The sequence below is a fragment of the Ochlerotatus camptorhynchus genome, unplaced genomic scaffold (assembly GCF_037179485.1).
Source record: "Ochlerotatus camptorhynchus isolate MF236.1 unplaced genomic scaffold, CSIRO-AGI_Acam_v1.1 ptg000682l, whole genome shotgun sequence".
NCBI lineage: Eukaryota > Metazoa > Arthropoda > Insecta > Diptera > Culicidae > Ochlerotatus > Ochlerotatus camptorhynchus.
The window spans coordinates 329,860-335,748 of NW_027041159.1; the positions used below are offsets into that span (position 1 = coordinate 329,860).

Sequence of the window (5,889 nt, forward strand, 5' to 3'; positions counted from 1 at the left end):
CCTAGATCGTCCTTTCGATACCCGCATTTCCGACCTCCATCAAGAGGCTAACATCCCGAAAGTAGATTTTCAAATTAACGAAACTAGGAACAAATTTGTACAGAAATGCAATACATCAGAACATGCTTTGATAAGCAATTTGTATATAGTAGGTTAGGTGTATATAGTAGTTGTAGATTAGTTGTAGCTGTAAATAGTAGTTTTAAGTAGTCTCCTTTTTCCAATTCAAAACAAACCAATCCCACTAAGGTGGTCATACGTTAACAGGCCTGATAGGACTAGGAACAGTAAATAATAATTAAAAATTTCAAAATAACTAAAGTTGAAAAGACGCATCTGTGTCACTTGAAAATGCATACATGTAAACCAAACAAATACAAGAAATATAGATCAATTTATACCTACAACTGAGGTTACCTAAACTTATGTATTCTAGAAATACATTTTTGTATATCAGTAACAGGTATTTAATAAAGAGAAGGAGTTTATTCCTATCTGTTTACTTGTTTTGATATTTGAACAACCCAAAAGCCTGCATTTGAATTTTGATGGGGTTTTTCAGGAATCAAATGGTTTTGGCCCTCAGGAGGTAGAATTTCCCTCTGAGTATAAAGAAAAAGCCAGTTAATACGGATTTGGGTGGGACAAAACAACAAAAGGAAATGCAATTTTAGACGTCTATTCGCTACTTATCTTTGCCCTCTCCTCCTCGCTGTTGCTGCTGCTGCTCTTCGGTGGGGCCCTTCGACGACGGTATGACGGCGGTTCTACTGCTACAAAGCACGGACTGTGCTGAGCGGTTTGCTTCTTCGCTGCTTAGCAGCTGTCCTTGACACTTAGCGGGGCGGGAGGGATGAGCGGGGCTCGTCTGTTGGAACCCCCCCGGTGACGTTGGTGACGAATCACCGGATTGCCTACTCGCCGTAGGCAACCCCGGCAGACACCGCAGTGTTTCTACCCAGGCGAACACACCTCTGGTATCGCCTGCTTCGTCCTGCTTGACGATTAACTGCGGTGGCGAGACTGGCTCTATTGGCTGAGTCACCGCAGTCAGGACGGCGGGTGTTTACCGGATCCTTTTTTGTTGGCCAGGGAAGCGAATAGTTCCTGCTTCCCACAATGGCGATCCGGCACCCTTTTCACTACACTATCAGTACAGTGATTTTCGCAGCCACGGAGCCGGCTTTCACTCGCGGTACACAAAAGTGGTCGTACTTGAACTCGTGACGCGATTGGGAAAACTTCCCAATAGGAGATGAGCTAGTTCGGGGCCCAAATCTCGGGAAAATCGTCTCCGAAAAAAAACACACGTTCACTCCACCGTGGCTCGAATTGTTCTCCTGGTTTTCACAACGTCACAAAACAAAAAACGCCATCGTCCTCCTGCAACCGCGCTCGACTTTTTATGCTGTTTATGTTAACCGGACCTAATTTTATTTGAGACGCGATACATTAATAAACGATATTTTTTTTCTAATCTAACTAAACTAACAACATAAAAAACCGAATAAAATCTACAAAGAAAATAACAAATTAAAATATTTACATATCAGGCAGTGGTGATTATGTTGCCGAGCGAGTGACCAAAACAAAAACAAATTAATCATGTGATGTTGTTTTTGACATCATCCACATCCAGAGGGCCAGTCAATTTCGAATGTATGAGAATGGTAGGTAACCATTTGGAAATGCATGAAAATTTTCAGTTTTTATTCATTATCGTCTTTATGGGCAGTTTTAGATGCACAAAAATTGCACGAGTACATTACTATGGTGATAAGGTAAACACTCGTTTATTTGTTTCCTTTTATGAAAGCATGTTTAGTCACAAATCGTGGATTTTCTGATATTCTCTATACTGCCAAAATGATTTTCCTACCACTGAAGCGGCGACATCTCTCGGATCTTCAGTATAGCTACTACTCAAATCATATAATTAATTATAACAGACAAGACACACGCTCATGGCAAACACGGCAAAAGGGTGGTTTATAATTGTCACCCTGGACGAGGGTTACAGTTCGATGAACAACTTTCGAGTGTTATGTCTGCTTGTCTGTGGTTATAGCATTTTTGAGTGAACTACCAGACAATCATGACAATAAGGTCGCTGCGCCTCCAGATCTCCCTTTAAATCGACCCACTGTGCCAATTTGTCAATAATGCATGACACTTTGGACGGGGTTGCTGGCTTGTTTGGTCCACTGTTCGGATATACAAGTGGCAAGCCTTTTCCCTTCACAGATCTCTCCAAAAATTGCTGCCTGTTCCACAGATGATCCACAAATGCGGAAAGTTTTGGGCTACCAGTCTTCTACCTTATTGACGAACTGCAAATATATAATAAACAAAATTATTATGCATGAAAAATATGACAATGGACAATGCTCGAGGAACACCTCGAGGAACACTGGGAGTTTTCTTTTATCAAGCCAACAATAGTTGATTTTAATTTAACATTTATTTGTTGTGTCAATTCCCCGGGCCACCCGAATAAAAAATATTATAGGAAAACAATACAATTTATTGTAACAGTACTATTTGGAACACAATGATTACCATAAAAGCTATTGTAATTATAACAATAAAAATATGTTGAAATGTATTGTGTGAAACTTTTGAATGTATGGTAAACGGAGCTTTTACAATGGAATGTACGGGTTGTTAAGTATCGTAACAGTTCAAAAATTTATTTTTTCTCATAGTATTTTTCTCCAAAACAAAAAGATGAATAGTAAATATATAGTTGTTAGGACTGAACAGAACATCAAAGCTACTTAAGGTTTAATTGTTAATTTACGGAAACAAAACGATAAAATGAATATTGATCATACTGTTATGAATAGTGACTAAATCACTGATTCAACAATTGATTGAATGGTATGATAATAGTTTCATTATTAAATTTTGTATTGTTCTACAATACAACGACGATACAATATGTTGCTTATTACATTTAGGCTGTTTAATTTTAATAGAATAACAAAATCTGTTCTGCGATGAATATTGTTTTATTTTATATCGTTAAAAGGTGTTGCTTAAACAATTAAAAAGAAAAATAAATCAAGAACATAAAACATATGTTGGAACATATGTTGGAACATATGTTTAGTAACAATTCAATAAAAAATGAAAACATTTAGTTGATGTTAGTAACACAAAGCATCGTCACAGAAAATATGCCAAATTGATGTAAAGTAATTCGTACATATGTAGTTTTCGAGATACGATTTCTACATATCTCTAGCCAAGGTAACTTCAAATCAGTTGGCTACATCTCTTGCTGTAGCATTGGCATCCTGATCGACGTCTTGAATAACATTGCGTGCTGTCGCGTATCTTGCTGCCTTTTTCAGATTTGCGATTTTTTCTGCGATGCCCTTATTGATTCGCGTTGGATGAGCTAATGTAGTGATTTGTGCCAAATTGTTAGTACCGACTCGTGAGGCGACGCGCTGTTGTACTTTTTCTGTTGGTAGGTAACATGCATTAGGGTATGTTATGTTTAAATTTTGTTCAAACTACCACACTTACCATAAATAAATGCCAACTTCTTGGGTGAGATCCCAGGACGTGGCTTAGCGTTTTTGAAACGGTTGGTTGCAACACCACAAACTGACATAGTTTGCAATTTTTTAGCACCATAGAAGAACAAAGCCATATTCTGCCCGAAAGAAACATCTGTTTTGGATGCAGCGCTGATTTCTTCAATTTACTGGACGATTTCAGGTTTCGTTGTAAATGTCTAAAAAAAAATGAATAAATGTCAATATCAATAAAGATTAAACAGAAAACAAACTAACCAATTTGGCATTTGGGTCCAATTGTGCTTTTTTAGTTTCAGCATTAGCAAAAACTACAAGATCTTTCATTTCTGCAAAACTCAGCTTCAGCTTTTCATATTTCTTCTTTATCTCTTTATGTGCCTTCGATTTCTTCTTGAATCTCTCCAACAAATCGAAATACTTGCTGCGGTATGAGTCGTTATCTGCATTGTTAAAACCATCAGACTGACGAGATGCCTCATCTGGACAGACAAGTGGTATTTTCTTTGAGATTTGGGGTCCTGGCGGTGATAAAGTGGTACGATGTCCATCAGTGTAACAAATTTCGGCAGCAGGAAGCTCCAGGCGACATGAAATAGCTCCACCTCCAGAAGCTGGGCTGCTGAACGCAAAATAATTCGGCTGACGTGGCCCCGCCTTATCCAGGGTGCTATCACTGCCATCCTCAAAAGCATCCAACGGGGAAGGGTCGTCAATTGGGATTGAACGCTGAGAGAATCCGGTACCTGAGAACTCGGTGACAAGATTCCTTGGCAGAGAGGACTTTTTTGATGTGATTGGAGCTCTGGCAGAAAAGCACACTGATGATGGTTGACTGTTTTCATCTGCGGAATCGTCCAATGCCATCGCTGATCCTGGATGCTGTTCTGAAGATGCAGTAGTAGCGGATTTAAATTTCGTGGTAGCAGGAGACTCGGTGGTGTCATCATCTGAATCTTTCATCGCTCGAGAGCCGGATACACTTTGACCAACAGCCGAACAGACTTGATTGATTGAACACATTTTCCTTGGTAGAAAGGGCTTTTTTGTTGTGATCAAAGCTCTGGCGGAAAGACGCATGGATGGAAGTTGACTGCTTTCTACAAATTCATCGTCGGAATCGTCCATCCAAATACCATCGCTAATCCTTGAAACTGTTCTGGAGATGTAGTACTAACGGATTTAAACTTGCTGGTAGTATTATCCTGACAGACAAGAGACTCGGTAGTGTGATCATCTGAATCTTCCAATGCATGAGAGCCGGATGCATTTTGACCCACAGCCGAACGCTGTTTTGCCTTCTTCTCACGAACTTGGTCCGTCTGGGCTTGGCTTAGATTAAGCGGATCAGATGAATATTTCTGAGTATCCTCTGTCAAGCTTTTTGTGTATTCACTGCAACGAATGTAAGGCCACCAGTGCTGAAGGTTTCGCCGTTCACTTCAGCTATTAGGTTCTGCAGCGTGACGTCACAAATGAACTCAGTGTTAAACGGCTGAACCTTTTTGACAGTTCAGTGGTACTGTTTACAAGCACTTAGTCGTTTTTTCGAAAAAATATATTTTAAAATTTCCGAATTTTAACTTGAAAATTGTTGAGGAAATGCGTGGTGAAAGGATGTTGCTTGTGGACATTGCAAAAGTGTGGTTTACAGCTCACTGCAATCTGAAAAATGATCCAGAAAATCTACCCAAGAAAAAATCGACTAAGTCCACGTAAACAGTACCACTGAACTGTCATCAGATTGAGGTTAACCCCGACGGTGCAAAACCTAATTGCTGCACCAAGCTATAAACAAAAAAGCATATAATAATCAAATCAGTTAAACACAAAAAAAAAAAACTCACAGCTTCCATCAAATGACTTTGATTACAGTTTTTGGCTCGTTTGCGGACGCCATCTTGTTTATTCCCTGCAGTACGTTTCTTTGGTTTTTTAGTTGGTTTTCGCTCTGCTTTAGCTGAAAATAAATGCAAACATATAAACACTAATTATTGGTTTACTGGAATGAAAATATTCCAATATCAACTTACCGTTTTTACGATTTTTCACAAAAGTTTTCTTTTTCGGTGCCATTCTGTGAAATCAACCGAGAAAATAATTAAAAAAACACGTCTTTAGCGTCGTATTCCAATACTAAAATGGAGGAGCTTCTTTTACAAGCAAACAAGATGAACCTAGAATAACGAATAAAAAGAGCCAATTTAAATCATTTTTTAAGAATATCTGAAATCCGGTGCAATTTTATGAATTGCTTGTGAAATAGTCTTTAATAAAAGTAATGTGCTGTTTAAAATAAATATGATAACGGATTGTATTGAAAAAATATGAAAATCTGTTTACG

At 38.6% G+C, this 5,889-nt stretch overlaps 1 pseudogene; it reads right to left on the reverse strand.

The window, feature by feature from the left end:
* Positions 1 to 685: 685 nt before the first annotated feature.
* LOC135714628 (uncharacterized) lies at positions 686 to 5,639 on the reverse strand (annotated as a pseudogene).
* Positions 5,640 to 5,889: the final 250 nt, after the last annotated feature.